The sequence below is a fragment of the Octopus sinensis genome, linkage group LG23 (assembly GCF_006345805.1).
Source record: "Octopus sinensis linkage group LG23, ASM634580v1, whole genome shotgun sequence".
NCBI classification, from domain to species: domain Eukaryota; kingdom Metazoa; phylum Mollusca; class Cephalopoda; order Octopoda; family Octopodidae; genus Octopus; species Octopus sinensis.
The window spans coordinates 444,533-466,878 of record NC_043019.1 but is presented as its reverse complement, the minus strand read 5'-3'; positions in this window follow the sequence as shown (position 1 = coordinate 466,878).

Here is a 22,346-nt window from a genome sequence, read left to right as displayed (position 1 = left end):
ATAGAATAAGCACTGGGCTTACAAAAGAATAAGTCCCGGGGTCGAGTTGCTCGAGTAAAAGGCGGTGCTCCAGCATGACCGCAGTCAAATGACTGAAACAAGTAGAAGAGTAAAAGAGTAAAAAGAGATATATATATAATATATATATATATTATATATATATATATATATATCCACACCATATATATATATAGAATGTATATACGACGGGATTCTTCCACTTTCCGTCTACCACGGATTTGGTCACAGGCTCTGGTCAGCCGGAGGCTACAGTAGAAGACGCTTGCCCAAGGTGCCACGCAGAACCCAGAACCATGTGCTTGGGAAGTAAACAGTTTACCATAAAGCCACACCTGTGCCATGGTGTATTATTTAAAACTTTTTGCAGAATATGACAGTATGTTGCATTTTGGTTTCCTTTGTTTATTCTCAAGAATCTTGTCTACCCGTATACTCTTTCTCTTTTACTTGTTTCAGTCATTTGACTGCGGCCATGCTGGAGCACCGCCCTTTAGTCGAGCAACTCCACCCCGGGACTTATTCTTTGTAACCCCAGTACTTATTGTATCGGTCTCTTTTGCCGAACCGCTAAGTGACGGGGACATAAACACACCAGCATCGGTTGTCAAGCAATGCTAGGAGAACAAACACAGACATACAAACACACACAAACACACGCACACATACATATATATATATATACATATATACGACGGGCTCCTTTCAATTTCCGCCTACCAAATCCACTCACAAGGCTTTGGTCAGCCCGAGGCTATAGTAGAAGACACTTGCCCAAGGTGCCACGCAGTGGGACTGAACCCGGAACCATGTGGTTGGTAAGCCACTCCATCAGTTTTTTTCCATACCCAACTTGAAGACACCACATTAAATATGATTCTCATTATTCATTTAAAGTATGACGTTTATATTTAGGAAAATATATTTATTTATTACTGGAATTCTATTGTTATTCAGTTATAATTACCTATGGCTTCATTAATATATAAATTACTTGTATTTTGTTCATCCCAATTATAAGATGAACTTCATTCATTTGTGATATGTTTTGATATCAGTTATAAGGACATACATAAATAGGTAAAATGAAATAATATGGTTTTAATTACATAACATAATCCCGAACGTCGTTTTCTCTGTCTGCGTGAAGTTCCGTACACCACAATGGTGATGTTTGTCTACACGCAAATTTTCTCAGCATTTTCAATAACAACATTTTTATTAATGAACTAGTGTTGTGAATTAGAAATTAACTACGTGGAGCTGAGAGATTTGATATCATGTTGATTGGAATGAAAGCAAAAACATTTATGTCGAAAGAGAAATAAAAATATAACGACTATATTTTTAAAATATTCATAAAAAAAACCATCTCACTCAATTATAATTCACTGCAGTGCGTAAGTACAATCAGGGCAAAATTCATCATATATAAAGCTGTTTACAAAAGATGTTTCTTTCTTAGGCCCTATTTCCTTGAAATATTTCACAATTTTAATTTAAAGACATAAAAGACAATATATTCTAATCACGAAACTAGCATTAAGATTTTAATTTAATTGTTATTGTAGTAGCCGTTGCCGTTTAGCCCTCGGTTTATCTGACTAAGGAAACGTGGAGGCATATGGCCTAGTGGTTAGAGCAGCGGACTCGCGGTCGAGGGATCGCGGGTCCGAATCTCAGACCGGGCGATGTGTGTGTTTATGAGCGAAACACCTAAGCTCCACGCGGCTCCGGCAGAAGGTAATGGCGAACTTCTGCTGACTCTTTTGCCACAACTTTCTCTCACTCTTCCCTCCTGCATCTTGTAGCTCACCTGCGACGGACCGGCATTCCGTCCAGGTGGGGAACCTATACGCCAATGAAACCGGGAAACCTGTCCTTATGAGCAAGGAATGGCTCGAAAAGGAACAAACAAACAAACAACAATTACCTTTACGTCTTTCTTTTTCTCGTTGCTCATCTATAAATCTATGATGGTAGTCTCTCGTAGTCCCAAAACGACGGTTCTGCGTTTGAACAACTTGTAAAAATGATCTCTTTGTATTGATCAAATACTTGTGCTACACGTTGGTTCATTCCCTCCATCAAATCAACGTTGCCTGAACAGCTGTACAGTTCGCGACACGTCTAGTGTAAAAGTGATTACAGCGCAACGTGAGATCAAGTGTATTTTCTCAAGAGCACAATGCACTACCCGGTCTAGGAATTGAAACCACGATCTCGCCATCGCGAGTGCACCACCATGCCCACTAGGCCATACGTTCCCTATAAAACCATAGTATCCAATATCACTCTTTGGTTTCAAGACAAGTAGTAATTCAAAGCCAGGAAAAAGCATATCAAGTATTTTGTAAATTGATAGTAGCTCTTTAGTTGTCTAAGTACTTCACAATATGGCTGCAATGGTCCAGTGTTATTTCTATTTTCATGTGTTGAAATATTTCACTTCCTAAGAGTTCTGTTTTAATTTTCACGAGATGGGGACTGAAAAATAGAAGCCGTTGGATGATAGATATCGGTTACATCTTTTATGTGTTTCTGCTTTGAGTGCCAGGACATTATCTTCAAGGGTGTAGTGGAACAAATTGACCACAATAATTATTTTGATATGGTATCTTTTGCCAGACCACTAAGTTACAGGGATGCAAACCAGGCAATGCCAATTGCCAAGTGTTAGAAGGATGCAAGCACGAAGATAGACATACAGACGCATACAGATACACACCCACATACACACACACACACACAGATACATATAAGTACTTATAGATAGATACATAGATAGATAGATAGATAGATAGATAGATAGATAGATAGATAGATAGATAGATAGATAGATAGATAGATAGACAGACAGACGGACCGACGGATGGATGGATGGATGGATGGATAGATAGATAGATACATAGATAGATACATAGATAGATACATAGATAGATACATAGATAGATACATAGATAAATAGATAGATAGATAGATAGATAGATAGATAGATAGATAGATAGATAGATGCCTACATATATACGTACATACATACATACATACATACATACATACATACATACATACATACATACTACATACATACATACATATATACATACATACATATATATATGCGATGGATTGCATGTAGTTTCCGTCTACCTAATTCACTCAAAATACATTGTCTTTCCCTTAGTTAAAGTAGGAGGACGCTTGTATAACATGCTGTGCAGTGCGACTGAACTTATTTCTTATTTCTTTACTACCCACAAGGGGCTAAACACAGAGGGGACAAACAAGAACAGACAGACGTATTAAGTCGGTTATATCGACCCCAGTGCGTAACTGGTACTTATTTAATCGACGCCGAAAGGATGAAAGACAAAGTCGACCTCGGCGGAATTTGAACTCAGAACGTAACGGCAGACGAAATACTGCTAAGCATTTCGCCCGGTGTGCTAACGTTTCTGCCAGCTCGCCGCCTTCAGTGCGACTGAACTTGGTCAACAGGTTCCTCACCATCTGATCCCTTGTCAGCTTAATCAATGTGTCACTCACTACTCGTCATTAAAGGATGTACTTGCCTCTTAACCTTACATGAGGAAATTTATCACCAGTGATGAAAAGTGGATTCTCTAGAATGATATCAAGGAATATCGGCAATGGTTAGCACCCAATGAAAACGAGTATCCATCCAACGACAAGGACTACACCCGAAAAAATGATTTTCTCAGTGCTTTTGTCAGTATATGAAGGGTGATATCAAGTATGAATGTTTAAACCAAAATGAAACACGGTAGAAAGAACAGCTGCATCTGCGCAGTAGATTTTGAAAAGATTAGGATATATAAACAAGAGGCACATAGTTGATCGCCTCGTGTTTATATACTTAATCTAAGGTGTACCCGTTGAGAAAGATTTCACCTAGCGAGTAAATATATTTAATATTATTTATTTGCTAAACTAAAATCAGAAACCAATTGGTCCAGGAAACATGATGGTAAATGTTTATAATTTTTCATTCGTTTCCTCTGAATTTATCCTTAATTTTGTGGTTATAGAACCTAGCTGTTCTTCTAGCGTGTTGAATCCCATGAGTGGATCCTTATCTGTTAATGTACACTGTATTTTATATATATATATTTATTATATATATATATATATATATATTATATATATTATCTATATAATATATATATATATATTATATATAGTATATTAACATAAATATCTTTCCTAGCTTGAATTGAAGTTTTTTCCTCCCTAATACACCCACCCACATACATACACACACGACACACACCACACACATATATATATATCTATATATATAATATATTATATATATATATATATATATATACATATATATATATATATATATATATTATATCATATATATATATATATATATATTATACCATATATATATATAATTCATCTATGTAGACATACGTATATTATATTTATAACTATACTATATGTATGTATGTATATATATTATATATATATATATATATATATATATATATGCATGCATGTATATTTATATGTATTATGAAATTGTTTCGTAATTTCATTTAAAACCACATACTCGAGAGTCGCGTTGGTTTTTCTAGATTTTTGAAATCACAATAATTATTCGGATTCGAAAAAATTAAATCTTTAATTTCATAACAAAATTACTGACTATAAAATATTAAAACCCAAGATAGAATAACATGATTCAATTTTAAGTGGAGATGATAGGAACACGATTATTTTTCTCCTTTAATCTTAGTAGAACGTTTGAAAACATTCAGATCCTGGGAAATAATATTATATTACATCTCTGGGGGCTTGTGCGTTGAGAATTGCTTTTATGCTGTAATTTCAGCATCTTATTTAATATTAACCACTTCAGCTATTTTTTTTAAAATTCAATAATATTGAAATGTTCGTTAAAGCTACTTTAATTTTCGCTACTGTCAAGGAAATAACAATCGTAACAACAAACAGTATCTAGAAAAAACAGCAAGAAATTTTAACCTAAAACAACAGTTTGGCATATTAAAATACAAATGTAGAATTCATTGAACAACGCAATTCTGGATACATATTGTATAAAAAGAAAACAAAGGTGGATGGTCATAGTTGGAATGTCACTTCTATAACGAGTATAACGAGGATTTTAATTTAAGTACTTAATTTAATGTTAAGGATGGCATTTATAATTTTTTTCGTTAATTGCCAAGAGAATTTTCATAATATTTCTTATATTTTAATTTCGGGAAAATGTCAAACGAAAATGTCATTTGCAAAATGTAAAATCATGTTTGGAGTCAAGGGGGGAACATCTCCGTAACCACATGAATTGCTAGAAATGATAGCTAAATATCCACTCAGCTTCATAAAAATGGATGCCTTAATGTCTAAAGTATGGAATAAGACACATTAATTGACGTAGTACCAGGACCCTTTAACAGACAGTCGCATCTAAACCCATTTACATTATAGATCCACTTAGGTTAAGCACCTCATTTGGTATTAAAGACGAAATTTAGTATCTTTTCTTTATTTGCCAAGAGAATTTCATCGTATTTCTTTCGGGGAAATATCAAACGTGACTTGCCATTTGCATAAAGTGAAATCAGGTTTGAAGTTAAGGACGGAACCTCTATGTGGTCACGCTAACTGCTAGAAATGATAATCATATTTCCACTCAGCTGCCTTAGAGGATACCATAATGTCTATAATATGGAGACGACACATTAGACAACGCAGTACCACAAACCATTTAATAGACACGATAGTCACAGGTAAAGCAATTTGCATTATAAACCGACTTCGGTTCACTGTAGCCTTTATCGGTTTGTTGTTTAATTCGAAACAGCATAGCAAACTGTCAGAGTTACTGAAGAGTCGGAAAAAATAATTTACAGTATCCATTCTGACATTCTGCATTATATTATTATATATATATATATATATATATTATATATATATATATATATACTAGCAGTATTGCCCGGTGTTGCTCAGGTTTGTAAGGAAATAACTATAAAGCATTTTTAGAGAGTTATAGCCAAAAAATAGCCAAAAAATGGAAAAAATGATGGTAAAATTTTTTTTTTAGAGTTAAAAAAGGTGGAGTTGCGTCCCCTAGACAGTTGGTGTTTTGTTTTCTGATTCTCGACCCCATGTCGAATTTACGATTTTTTTCAGAACTGGGGGAACTTTTCAAAATTTTCGCTGCGTTAGTTTTGAATTATGACTTGAGCTATGTGTGTGTCAAGTTTCATCATAATCGGTTGAAAGCAGTGGTCAGGGTGAGGGTACAAGCAAACAGACACACAAAACACGCACAGACAAACTGCCGTTTATATATATATATTATATCTATATATATATATATATATATATATATATATATCTATATATGTCAAAATAAGCAATAAGATATTTTGATTATAATCACCCCATTTGATTTATATGGATAATACCATACCAAATTCTGGTGCCTTTAACTTAAGTACCATATTCATCTGAATCTAAATTTTGCTGAACTTATATATTATATATATACATATATATATATCAATATACGTGATTGTTTCTTGTCAGGACAAAAAGATTAATAGGACTGCTATAGAAGCGCTCTATTGAAAGAGACAAAAATATCAAACTAAAATTATTGAACAAACAAATGCAAGGTCATCCGCATATCATTTCGTAATTCGAACATTTAATCATAGATATACATATAAACACCCGCAAGATGGAACATAATTCATCTGTAGAAGCAGACAAGCATATAATAATAATAAGGTGCGAGAAAAAAATTTTTTCTTCATCAAAATTTAGAGTTAATATTTTAGCGATTCAGAAAAATACATTTTTTAAAAAGACGTAGAAAGTAAAAATATAATATAAGTAATAAATAAAAATATATAGGTATATAAAAATAATATTATTATATATTATATATATATATATATATATATATATATATATATATAATATATATATAATATATTAATATATCTATACATATAGGAGCATATAAAAAATTATATAATATATATGTAAATAAAATAAAAGTTCATCGTTTAGAAATCTTATTAAATAATTATTCAGGTAAAAGAAGCCTTATAGTTAAGAAGGGAACCATATTTACTTATCCCTATGGCCATTTCAGGGGTGTATTATGTTTAAAGCACTAGGGTACATCCAGATAATACCTCCTTCGTCAGGGGAAAAAAATATATAAACATAAAGATAGACATCATCACGTACCAAGCTTGCACAATGTTGTTTGCTTTCCTATTGAGGCATTCATGCTCGGATAGCCCAAAAGAGAGAAATAAAGCAGTAAAAGAATTTTCTTTTAAAGCAGTAGAGAAAGAAAAGGCAGTAAAAAAAAAATTAAGAGGAATGACCACTAAAGTGGACACCCTATATGCTAAACATAGACGTCAAATCGCCATTACCGCGAAGAATGTGATCTCAAGTAAAAAGATCTCAGCAAAAACGCCAAAATGTAAAAATGAGCAACACAAATGAAAACATACGACATAAAAACGATTTTTATGTCGTATGTTTTCATTTTTTTTTCTTCAGAACACATTCTTCGTGGTATTGGCGATTTGACGTCTATGTTTAGCATACAGGGTGTCCACTTTAGTGATCATTTCTCTAAATTTTGTATGTAACACAATTTTTAATCTTCAATTTTTAATATTTTTAAGCCACTGGTTTTAATTGATAATATCATTTCTACCCTTATCATTTAATTTATATATATATATATATATATATATATATATATATATATATATATATATATATATGATACCCGGTAATTCCCGGGAAGGCGGAAGATTTAGCTAACAACTGGCTCTTTGAAATAGGTACTATTCATTTTTGTTTGCCGGCACTGAATATATTTTATTCTGAATGAACAGGCGTACCGAAATGCAATCGAAAAGCCCGCCTAACGCACACTGCGAAGTCTACCAAAATGGATTGTGGATCACAAATAAAATTATTAGAATGGCCAGCCAGTCACCTGACTTGAACCACATTGAAAACTTGTGGCATTATTTGAAAATTAAAATTCATTCAAGAGCCCCAACGTGCATTGCAGTTTGATTGAAGAAAATTGTCAAGAGAATGGGAAAAAAATCCTAAAGAACATGTGGAGTCATGAAGAGATTGGTTGAAGTGGAACTGAATAATGGTTATGCTACAAAGTATTAAATCAGAATTATCAGGTATTTATGTTCTGTACGAATACTTTTTTCACCCCTAAATACTTATAATTGAATATAAATTCATTAGTTACTATAATTTATTAGTTTCTTTTGCATATTCTTAGTTTATGCATGTGTATGCAAACATAGTATTGGTATATCCCGTTTATATTCATTAGAAATTAAATAAATAAAGAATTTTGACACATCACGAATATTTATTTCCCCCCACTATATATGCATATATATGTATGTATATGTATGTAGCATTATTATTTCTGTGGCTATTATTTCAGCAACAGAGAAAGAAAGAAAGAAAGAAAGAAAGAAAGAGATGGCGAGAGAGAAGGGGGAGAAAGCGAGAGAGAGAGAGGGGGGGAATACAAATGTTGAAGCATAGGCTTGATATACTGAGCATCTGGATCTCCCTCGTTGACTACACACATACAGTCATGCACATATGTATGTGTGTATGTATGTATATATGTATGTATGCATGCATGTATGCATGCATGTGTGTATGTATGTATGTATGCATGTATGTATGTATGTATGTATGTATGTATGTATGTATGTATGAAGGATTCAAGGATGCCAAAACAACTCTTTCATGGAGAGTTAGCTAAAGGAGAACGACCTCCACATAAACCAAAAAGAGGTATAAGGACTTGCTGAAGGCTTTCTTCAGAGATGCTTGCATCTCTCCTGACACAAGGGAAGGCTTAGCTATTGATTGTAGCAGGTAGAGAAGGATTGTGCACGAGGGGACAGCCACTTTTGAGAAATCTCGAGTTGCACATGAGAAAGTAAGGAGGGATGTGAGGAAGGGCATCGCTGTTACACTTCCAGATAGGAAGGGTCTTCCTATGATGCTCACATGCAGTGTCTGTGCAAGACCCTGCTTCAGTAAAGCTGGACTCAAGAGCCATCTTCGTAGTCATAAAACGAGACAGATGAGTGACAACCTGGCCACTGGTGGTGGTGTAACACACCATGCTAATCATATCTTTCTGGCATGTGGAAGAGAGTGTAATTCGGCAGGAGGACTTAAACGACTTGCAAAGGTACATGAAGCCCAGTTACAACTACAGCCGGCTATTACCGGAAAAGGTATTAGTTGCCAATCCTGTACAAGACATTGTAGATCTATAGCTGGGCTAAAAAGTCACATTCGATCACAGCACCAGTAACAGTTAAGCTTCGTGCAATGGGCATACTCGATAACGAGGGGGCAGCCATCATGTATGTATGTATCTCTCAAAGACTTCTCCATCGGCACAGAGACTTGGGAGACACTTGCTGCTGACCGCTCATCCTGGCGCAGTGCAATCACCACAGGAGCAGGGACAGCCGAGGAGGGACGGATTCGGTCAGCAGAGCAGAAACGCCAGATGCGGAAAGCCAGAGATGCCTGCACCAGTAGCACGGCCCCTACCCACTTCTGCCCCACCTGTGGGAGGGGCTTCCTTGCCCGGATTGGCCTCACCAGCCACCTCCGGTCTCATAGCGGCAGTTCCACCAGATGATGTCAGTGATCATCTTCGAACCCGAAGGACGAACATTATTATTATGCATGTATGTATGTATGTATGTATGTATGTATGGTTGGATGTATGTATGTATGTATGTATGTATGTATGTATGTATGTATGTATGTATGTATGAGATGAGCTTATACTTGATAGGCAGAATGTTACAAGAACTCAATAAGATGTCTAAGACATTTGAAATGTAAGCGTTTATCCTATGACCGTTAGATGAATGATTATATCGTCTAGACATGATATTCTAACTCTAGTATCTTACGAAAAACAAAATAGAAAAAAAAGACTACTTCAGCAAGCAAAACTAGCTACAGTAATTGTGCGTTTATGTGACGGTGCTAATTATATATTAATTCACATATCAATTTATTTTGATGATCGAATCGTATTTTCTTGACTAGTAATGTAATTTGGGTAGTTGTTACCAAGCACTTAAAGACTGTCTCAGCTAAATTTGAATTCTAAAGACTTAATTGTATTTCAATCATCCTTCCATATCTGATGCTTCTAGTAAGCAGAAAGCCAATATTTTAATTTAGATATCACATAACATAGAGTTAAATATGATAAATATCTAAACCTCATTATGGTATTGCGTTTAATAGAATAACAAGAATAGAACGGTTGTGATAAATTACGCCATTCACTGGTGTCAGGAGCTATTTACTTGTATATTTAGGTTCACTTCTCAAATTATATCTGTACTACGTTCGACTGATCCGTCATGTATATGTAGAGAATTCAAAGTTCAATTATAATGATAGAAAACATTTTGTTCAAAATCGTGTGTAAATATATATATATAATATTTATATATATATATTATATATATAATATATATAATATATATATATATATATATATTATATATCAATTGACGTCTATATCTAGCATGTTGACTGTCCACTTTTCGTGTTCAGTCCTTAATGGTATATATAATATTTTTATCTTCGGATTCTTTTTTAATATGCTAGACCACTGTTCTTAATTTGATAAATATCAATTTCTACCCTAATTAATTATATATATATATAGATATATATATTTATAAGGGTGAAAAAATTGAATATTATTTGATTAATATCATTTAAAACCAGTGGTCTAGCATATAGAAAAATCTGAAGATTCAGAAAAATATATTACATACATATAAAGAGATGACCTATAAGTGGACATCCATTATGCTAGATGTCGATCCCCTATTGTCTTACCACTAAGAAAGGAATGTTCTCAAGAAAATTTAGCAAACGCCAGAACGTAAGCGAGCAAGACAAATGAAAAGATACAAAATATACAGATTAAACTGGTTTGGGAGTAATCTGTATATTTTTGTCCTTTCATTTGTCTTGCTCGCTTACGTTCTGGCGTTTGCTAAATTATCTTGAGAACATTACTTTCTTAGTGGTAAGACCGTAGCGTATCTACTTCTAGCATAATGGATGTCCACTTAGTGGTCATTCCTCTGTATATGTATATATATATATATGTGTGTGTGTGTGTGTGTGTGTGTGTGTGTGTGTGTGTGGTGTGTGTGCGTGTGTGTTTGTTTGTTTGCTTATTTGTTCGATGACAAGATATCTCAAGAATCGCTGGATTGATTCGGATGAGACTTTTAGAGATGTTGGGTCTCATGAACACGAAATGATTAGATTTGGGGGTTTATTATTATTAAGACTGCGAGCTGGCACAATCGTTAGCACGCAAGGCGAAATGCTTATCAGTATTTCGTCTGCCGCTACGTTCTGAGTTCAAATTCCGCCGAGGTTGACTTTGCCTTTCATCCATTCGGGATCGATTAAATAAGTACCAGTTACCCACTGGGGGTCAATGTAATAGACTAGCCCCCTTCCCCAAAGAAGTTTTTCAAGGCCTTGTGCCTAGAGTGGAAATAATAATAATTATTATTATCATCATATTTTTTACTTTCGCTTTGTATTTTTACAAGCCGTCTCTAAGTCTCGCCCAGAGACCTCAAGAGACAACAGATTTGAAGTTCAATTGGTGTTATTCCTAGGGTGTCATATATTTGGTTTTGCACATAGTATTATTCTAGAGAATGTTTAAGAAAACAGAAAATTATAAAGTCTGTCTTAAAATTTGAGATTACATAGACAGTATTGACATAGGATATGGGCAGTTCCCATGAGCACTATCTTTGGAACTTCTACCATTTTGGGGTGTTCTGGCATCTGAGCTAGGTAGGAATCAGCCCCTTTTGCTATCATCCATAGGATACCTATGACGATAGGTATTGTATTTCATGATCTTTATACTTGCTCAGTTTTTGGTAAGTCTTGACAGATACATTTATGCTGATTGTGACAGTCATATCAATAAGGAGGCATGATTTATGTCTGAACTCCTTCAATATAATATCTGGACTATTGCCATCTCTCTTTCTGTCAGTTTGAACGAAGAAATTCCAGAACAGTGAGATGTGATAATTTCCAAGCACTGGAGGTGGTTTATCATTATTATTATTATTATTATTATTATTATTATACTATATTATTATTATTATTATTATTATTATCCAGGCGTCAAGCTGGCAGAATCGTTAGCACGCCGGGCGAAATGCTTAGCAGTATTTCGTCGGCCGCTATGTTCTGAGTTCAAATTCCGCCGAGGTCAACTTTGCCTTTCATCCTTTCGGAGTCAATTAAATAAGTACCAGTTACGCACTGGGGTCGATATAATAGACTTAATCCGTTTGCCTGTCCTTGTTTGTCCTCTCTCTGTTTAGCCCCTTGTGGGTAGCAAAGAAATAGGTATTTCGTTCGCCACTACATTCTCAGTTCATATTCCACCAAGGTCGACTTTGCCATTCATCCAAATTTAGTACCAGTGAAACAACTGAGGTCGATATAATCCATGCGACCCACCCTACAAATTTGAGGCGTAGTGACTCCAGTAGAAATTACAATTATTATTATTATTATTATTATTATTATTATTATCATTATTATTATTATTATTATTTTATTATTATTATTATTATTATTATTATTATTATTATTATTATTATTATTATGGTTGTTATTTTGTCATACATCAAAGGGACAAATAGTCGAACGACTGATACCATTATTCAATAACCCCATGACTACGTCAGATGGAATTGTATTGTTATCGCGCTTATTGAGAGGTCTTTGTAGCTAATACTGTGTATAGATAGACGACTGGTGAGACAGTGCAATAGATTCATTCTATATAAGTTGAGTTAAAAATAAGCTTTTACACAAAAAATCTCCAGTCTAAATAGAGAGTTCAAAGCAGCTTTAAGTTATTTTCACCGGTAGAGTATTTATTATATATATACATATGTATATACATTATATATATGTGGGTATATATATATATATAATATATATATATATATATATATATATATTATGTATATATATATATATATTATATATATATATATTATATATATGCATATATATATATATATATCATATATATATATATGTGTGTATATATATATACACATATATATATATATGTATGTATGTAATATATACATATGTATGTATCTATGCATGTATGTATGTTTCAACACGCTGTGTATTTATAGTGAAAAAATGTATATGGTTAGACGATATAAAGTCTATTTTTTTTCCAGGATATTGGCATAGAATTTTTCGTTTGTCCTTTTTATACGTACGTTTGTGTGTATATATACATATATTAATATATATATATATATATAATATATATATATCTATGGAAATAGATACTTAGATATATATACATACATATGTATATATGCATACACACACCACACATGCATATATACATATATGTATACATACATACCAGACAAGCTGCGAAAACAGCAAAGCAAGAACGACAATGTATAAACCCCATATATATGTAGGTATGCATACGTGTACATATATATAGATAATATATATATATATATATATATATATACATACATATATATATTATATATATAGATGCATTATATATACATATACTATATATATATATATATATATTATATATAATATATATTATATATATATATATAAAAATATATATATATATATACATAGATTGATAGATAGAGTGTCGTATACGTTCAATGGAGTGAGTTATATTAAACAAAGTATTAGAGATCAATTTCAGCCAATCTTACCGATTGGTTTCACACAATGTGTTGTTCCATACTTAACCGCACTGTTAACTCATACGTTGTTATCTATTTCCCAGTGCGAAACTGATTGATAAGATCGTTCTGAAATAGATCTATATTACAATATGCCTCGTTAATGTATGCACACGCATACATGGACATATATATATATATATATATTTATATACAACAACAATTGAGGAACGGCTACAATAGGCCGTTCGACCCACTAGAAATAGCAGCCAGGGCTCCAACCGCAAATAGTAGTAATTCCGGAATGTAAGGAAAAATTAAAAAAACATAATTTTTCCTTACATTTCGGAATTAGTACTATTTGCGGTTGGAGCCCTGGCAGCTATTTCTAGTGGGTCGAACGGCCTATTGTAGCCGTTCCTCAATTGTTGTTGAATTTATTCATTGTCTTTGACTATTTCCTATTTCTCACTAGACCGCTGGTGGCAAAATAATTTCTATTGAATTCTTTGCTACCCTAAAATTGATTATATATATATATATATATGCATATACACACACGTACACGTATGCCTAAACATGCAGCCAAATATAAACATATGTATACATTTGCATGTATATACATATATATATATTTACATATACGAGGAGGCGCTAAAAAGAGGGTTTGGGTAAAAGAATATACAGGAGGATCTCTTAGTCTTGATATTATTCAACATAATATGTGCAGGAGTGACTGTTTGGTAAGAAGTTTCCTTTCTGACTACATGGCCTCAGGTTCACTCCCACAGCGTGGCACCATGGGCAAGCGTCTTCTACAATAACATCCAGCCGACCAAAGCCTTGTGAGTTGATTTGGTAAATGGAAACTAAAAGAAGCCCGTCAAATATATATATATACATATTCTTTTACTTGTCTCAGTCATTTGGCCGCGGCCATACTGGAGCACTGCCTTTAGCCGAAGAAATCGACCCTAGGATTTATGCTTTGTAGGCATAGTGCTTATTCTATGTGTCTCTTTTGCCGAACCACCAATTTAGGGGAAAGTATTCACACCAGTATCTTTTGTCAAGTGATGGTGGGAGTCCAAACACACACACAAATATATCTATCTATCTATCTATCTATATATATATATATATGAGCTTCCGTCTACCAAATCCACTCACAAGGTTTTGGGTAGCCCAAGGCTATAGCAGAGAACACTTGCCAAGCTGCCACGCAGTTGGGCTGAACCCGGCACCATGTGGTTGGGAAGCAAGCTTCTTACCACATAACCATGCCTGTGGTGGTATATATATTATATATATATATATATATATATATATGTGGGGGGGGTATGTATTTTGTTTGTATGTATGTATGTATTTATGTGTGTGTGTCTATATTTGTCCTGCCAATATCGCTTGACGACTGATGATGGTGTGTTTACGTCCTCGTACCATAGCGGTTCGGCAAAGAGATTGATAGAATAGGTACTGGGCTTACAAAGAACAATTCCTGGACTCAGTTTCTTCGACTAAAAAATCCTTTAAAGCGGTGCACCAGCATGACCTCAGTCTAAACGACTGCAACAAGTATAAGGATAAAAGAATATCTTCCTCTCATATCTTCTACACATATATATATATATAATGAAATTATTGTATACAGTGCTCAGGTGCACCACAACTTGTTAACCGTGCATATAAAGCATATTCAGTAATGTACAAATATCTGGAAAGTGAAGAGTGTATGAGTCAGATACAGGCTTGCGTGTGTATGGAGGGGAGAAAATCAGGTGTAGTGTTGGCGAATCTCAGGAAGCAAGGAAGTTTTGAAGGATGCAGTGCTCCGACAACTAACAACTGATGCCAGCAGTTTATTCCATGCTTCAGCAACTTTTAGCGTGAAGAAATGTTTCCGAAAGTCATGGGAGCTGTGCTGTTTTCTGACTTTGTAAACATATCCACGGGTGTTATAATAATAATAATAATAATAATAATGAAATTAGTGTATACAGTGCTCAGGTGCACCACAACTTGTCAAAAGTGCGTATAAAGTATATGCAGTAAGGTACAAATGTCTGGAAAGTGAAAAGTGTATGAGTCAGATACATGCTTGCGTGTGTATGGAGGGGAGAAAAATTAGGTGTAGTGTTGGCGAATCTCAGGAAGCATGGAAGTTTTGAAGGATGCAGTGCTCCGACAACTAACAACTGATGCCAGCAGTTTATTCCATACTTCAGCAACTCTTAGCGTGAAAAAATGTTTCCGAAAGTCATGGGAGCTGTGCTGTTTTCTGACTTTGTAAACATATCCACGGGTGTTATAATAATAATAATAATGAAATTATTGTATACAGGGCTCAGGTGCACCACAACTTGTCAAAAAAGTGCGCATAAAGTATATGCAGTAATGTACAAATGTCTGGAAAGTGAAAAGTGTATGAGTCAGATACAGGCTTGCGTGTGTATGGAGGGGAGAAAATCAGGTGTAGTTTTGGCTAATCTCAGGAAGCATGGAAGTTTTGAAGGATGCAGTGCTCCGACACTAACAACTGATGCCGGCAGTTTGTTCCATACTTCAGCAACTCTTAGCATGAAAAAAATTTTTCCGGAAACAGCTGTGCTGTTTTCTGACTTTTTGTAGCCGCTCTTCAGTTATTCTATGCCCCGTAAAAGAACTCGAAAATTCGGGCGTCTAGTCAGGCCTTTCTCGACACCCTTAAAGCCAGAAACGTTTTAACGCCTCATGTATATGATTGAATAAGTGTGCAAATGTCTGTGTGCGCGCGAGAGAGAGAGAATGAATGATGGCGTTTATGGTTAGTGTGTTGGTAGTAGTATACTGTTTCAGATAGATGATATTGACGTGATATTTATATGCTCCAGCTGATATTCCACCACCCCTCTCGCCGTAATCCCAAAGTTCAGCAATTGGTACCATAATTGAGTTAATTTACTTGTCCCTTCTCTATGTAGAATACTAATAATTACCTCAGTTACATAACCAACTCAATACGTTAATGGTTCAGCATTTATGTTATCTATTCCTGGTAATTTAATATATTTAGTTTCCTAATTGCTTGTGAAACGTTTTCAGGAGTGATAACTGGCCTTCGGGAATTACTTTTCTAAATTGATTTAACAGATTACTATCGATATCAGTTTTAATGGGGGTAAGGTTCTTCATATTATTCTCTCCATCTCTATGTTTCTTCAATAGCTTTGGTTAATAGGTGGTGTCAAGGCGGCGAGTTCTGCCAAGGCGGCGAGCTGGCAGAATCGTTAGCACGCCGGGCGAAATGCGTAGCCGTATTTTGTCTGCCGTTACGTTCTGAGTTCAAATTCCGCCGAAATACAGGTACAACATATTTTTTTGTCAGCTGGAGCAACGTGAAATAAAATAAAAACTAAAGTGTATTGCATCATCGGGAATCGAAACCAGGACCTTACGATCATAAGCCGAATGCCCTAACCATAAGCCTCGCGCCTTGACGCATTTCGAAAAGCTCTTGTTTTAAGCTCCATTTAAATGCGTTTTATATCTTTTGAGAACGAAGAATAAAATTGATCTGTTTATTACATATCCCTTTGTGTGATTGCCATGTTATTGTTCCTGACGCTTTGTGCTGATGTATTGTGCTGGCTACAATTAGTTTGTGCTATTTTGAACATTCTAATAACCATGTTTCCCCGTTGTTAGTTATTTTTTTTCCAAGCCATATTTACTGATTCTTTCATCTCTTCAAATGTCATGAGCATTTGATCGGATTATTGTATTCCAGTCACCTTGAATTAGATTTTTTATCATTTTTGTTTTTCCTTCTCCTTTTTTTTTTTTCATTCTTTTGCTCGCCAATTGTTTATCGACTTTCGAATAGAATTCCTTCCTTTTTTCCTCATTGCTATTGCGAGTTTGAGCAAAAAAATTGGATAATTAAGATGTATGGTTTAACAGTCGGTGTTACTGCGCATGTTCTGCTAGCAATCGGTGCGCAGTGTATTATTGACTATAAGGTATTTTCGTGTGTTGCTGGAAGCCTACAAAAATTTTCATGTTTGCTTTTATTCCCACTAAATCGCATTTATGATCATCTGTCACAAATTCTCCACATTTAGTCCATCTGATTTGATCAGTTGCAGCAATATTCGAAGATACATTTCCATCTCATAAGTTAGTTATTGTAATTTTTTATTCGAGATTGCTTCATTCCAAGCTCCAACTATAGAGGTTCTTTTATGCAGCTTAAAATTTGGTTTGGTTCTTTAGCATATTTATAGTTTCCGTCAAGAGAGAAGGGATCTTTTCGGTTTGAACGGCAGTTTTTACTAGCGGTATCATATGAAATTGTCACCCATAATTATGACCCTAGTATCGATCTATTGCATTTCTATCTGTTTTAGGGTTAGGGTTAGGGGTGGGTGAAGGGTATCTTTATCTTTTTTTTCTTCACAAATGTAAATAAACCCAATCTGTTTCTTAAACGAGGGACATTTTCATACGGCACAGAATGCTTTCACCTCAATAGACGCAATTGATTGGTTGAAATTGCAGAAATTGAAGAAAAAAAAACAACAAATATCTTACAAACTATAGAATTTTCTCAATAAAACCAAGAGAAAAAGATGTTTTGTAAACACATTCTACCAGTATACGAAGTTTAAAATTTTTTAGTTACCTGGAAATTATGTTAAAAACTGCCGTTCAAACCGAAAAGAACCGCGATTGCTTATACATTCGCTCATTCCAAGCTCCAACTATAGAGGTTCTTTTATGCAGCTTAAAATATGGTTTGGTTCTTTAGCATATTTATACTTCCCGCCAAGAGAGAAGTATCACTGATACATTTAATAGCGTTTGAGTCTCTGAATATCATCACGTGGCGTTTCAATCGTTACGTAACTTGGTGGTCAATATTTTTCTTGTTCCGTTATAGTTATTCGTTGGCTGTGATGTGCGAAGCTCTACTGGAGTTTGATAGGTTTCATTTTTGATATTTCTACGTATCTACATATCCTCCTCTCACTCGGTAAGCTGTGTGGAATGGCTGGTTTAGTTGCCAAACATATGTACATGAAACATGTTACACTGGGCTTCATGGTTGAAGTAACAACCGGATCTTGACTTACACTATTATTAACCAACTACGTGTAACAGTTCCGAATAATATCACAGTCATCGTTAAAACATTATTGTTATATTTCGCCTGTAAAGTAATATCTGACTTATGATATGCTAACTAGTCATATGTCTTTACGATAGACTTCCATAGAAACTTGGTATTGTCATTCTCTAAAGTATTGGGTTGTCCGGAAAGTTCGTGCCGACTTTTAAAGGAAAGAAAAAGGTCAATAAATTCTTGTCATTGCATTTTTAATAGACCAAATATGAACCATTTTGTAGCACAATGAATCTCCATCTTTCTTTTAACTTGAAAATACCCTCTTCCCAGAATTGAGGTGGTTTCTTGGCAAAGAATTCATCAAAGTATCTTTTTACGCCATCCAAGGAATTGAAATTTTTACCATTAAAATTATTCTGCAGAGACCTGAATAAGTGGGAATCCGAAGGAGCAATATCTGGTGAATATGGAGGGTGGAGTAACACATCCCAGCCGAGCAATTTTTGTCTGGTTCCCAAAACATCAAGTGCCTAAAATAAACTTTCTTATCTTCCATTTTAAAGGTTTACAGAATTAACATAGGTTATAGGAACATAAACCTTCTTCCACGAAAAGATAGCTTAAACTGTGCTCTAAATGGAGGTGTAGTCAAATCCTTTTTTATGGACTCAACAATGTTCTAAAATAAGTCGAAAGGTAAGCTACTATAAATCGGCAAAAACTTTCCGGGCAACCCAATATATTAAGGTCCGTACGAATGCCGCATAACATTTGTTAAATCATTGAACCTGGTTGTTTTTGAAATGTAGACTAGCTTTTCTATATGTTAGTATGCCGTCGAGAATATTTGGTAGGAACTAATGTAAATCACATTATTGCAATGTGCTGTATTGCTTGTAAATATATACCACCTAGGCGATAGTTATTGTATATATTGTAAGACTGCAAAGCTAAGTGGTGATGGGATATGTAACTGCCTGGAAAATGTTACTTTTAAAATATTTCATGGCATTATTGAATATGTATCGTATTATCACTGCCAAGATTTTGTATACGGGCAGGGTTGAGTTTACGTATAAAAATATTCTGCCTTCTTTTCAAATTTCCCTTTTAACGTAATTCTGATTGGATTGATCGAATCAACCCTCTCCTTTCTCAAAATAAAAGGGTTCGTTCTTCACGAGAAATTATGAATTATGTACTCAAACCTTATAGTTTTAATATTTGTAAATATGTAGTTTGTAGTTAAATTTTTTGTTTTTTGTTTTTTCATTTATTTATATTTATATTTTTATTTTATGGTTTATTTTCATTCAGTTCCTCCATATACAACGCCTGACAATTTCTGCTGCTTCAAAAATAATTATTCTCCAATTAGTTGATCTGTTGCCAACCAGATTCACAAAAATATCATAATTCTTCGTCATGTAAACCCGTAAATAAAAAGAAAACAAGAAAGCACTTTTTAATATTTTTAATGTTTGGAAATTTGTTGTTTATAGGTAAATATTTTGTTTACGATTTTGCATTTATTTATTTATTTATTTATTGTTATATTTTCATTTTATGGCTTATTTTCGTTTAGTGTTTCATTATAGAATGCCTGATAAGTTTTGCTGTTTCAAGAATAATTATCATTCAATTAGTTAATCCGTTGCCAACAAGATTCATAAATATATCCTATGTCTCTTCGTGCAGCAAATACACACAAAAAAACACTCAAAACAATTTTTTATATTTATGCTTAATATATATCGAATGGAAATTCGTGCCAACTTGCGTCTTTGGTTACAGGTTTCCAAAAACTGAAGTGACTGGTTTATTTCATTTGTTAAGGTGATAGTGACAAGTGAGTGTAAGTAACACTATGCAGAACAAATATATCATGAGACTTCGTTCATAAAGCACCGATGTTTATATTATTTTTCTCGTTGCTGTTTATATCGTTCCCTAATACGCATTAGTGAAAGATGTACGCATACCTATTTCTTTACTACCTACAAGGGGCTAAACACAGAGAGGACAAACAAGGACAGACAAACGGATTTAGTCGATTATATCGACCCCAGTGCGTAACTGGTACTTATTTAATCGACCCCGAAAGAATGAAAGGCAAAGTCGACCTCGGTGGAATTTGAACTCAGAACGTAACGGCAGACGAAATACTTATTTCTATTTCTTTACTACCTACAAGGGGTTGAACACAGAGAGGACAAACAAGGACCGACAAACGGATTGAGTCGATTATATCGACCCCAGTGCGTAACTGGTACTTATTTAATCGACCCCGAAAGAATGAAAGGCAAAGTCGACCTCGGTGGAATTTGAACTCAGAACGTAACGGCAGACGAAATACTTATTTCTATTTCTTTACTACCTACAAGGGGTTGAACACAGAGAGGACAAACAAGGACCGACAAACGGATTGAGTCGATTATATCGACCCCAGTGCGTAACTGGTACTTATTTAATCGACCACGAAAGGTAAAGACGACCTTGGCGGAATCTGAACTCAGAACCTAACGGCAGACGAAATACCTATTTCTTTACTATCCATGAGGGGCGAAACACAGAGAGAACAAACAAGGACAGACAAACGGATTAAGTCGATTATATCGACCCCAGTGCGTAACTGGTACTTATTTAATCGACCCCGAAATGATGAAAGGCAAAGTCGACCTCGGTGGAATTTGAACTCAGAACGTAACAGCAGACACAATACGGCTACGCATTTCGCCCGGCGTGCTAACGTTTCTGCCAGCTCGCCGCCTTATGAAAGATATACGCATACATAAATACATACACAGTACTTGCAGTCAGGCTGGCCGTACTCAGCAGTGTTTGTGAATCTAAGAACGGAAAGTAGAGACGATAGTATAATTCTCTGAGCAAGAAGAAAGAGGAATAAAAATTAAAAGATGTTTCAAGAAAAGATTGATTCGTTTTTGAAACTCACGAAAAAGAAAGTCAACATTTCAATAACATTGATAAGAAATTATTTAATTTGATGTTAACTATGATTAACGAAACCAGGGAGGAATATGTACAACAATATAAAGCCCTTTCATTTTGGCAAATTAATGCTTGTTTTCTATGCTCTCAAAGCAAATAAAAAGGTGTTATTTGGAGATACTAGAGAAATACTAGCAAAAACAAAGCAATTTTAAAAAGATCTTTTGGGGATTATGGCACAGGTTATCACAAATAAACAGGCAAAAAAGGTTACGTTCTTCACTAGCATAAAGGGAAAATGAAATAAAAACTATATTTTAGAGATAGTAGAAAAAGAGCACACGAAGATAAATTAATTAGCCTGAAAAGGGAATTAAAAGCGTCAGTGGAGA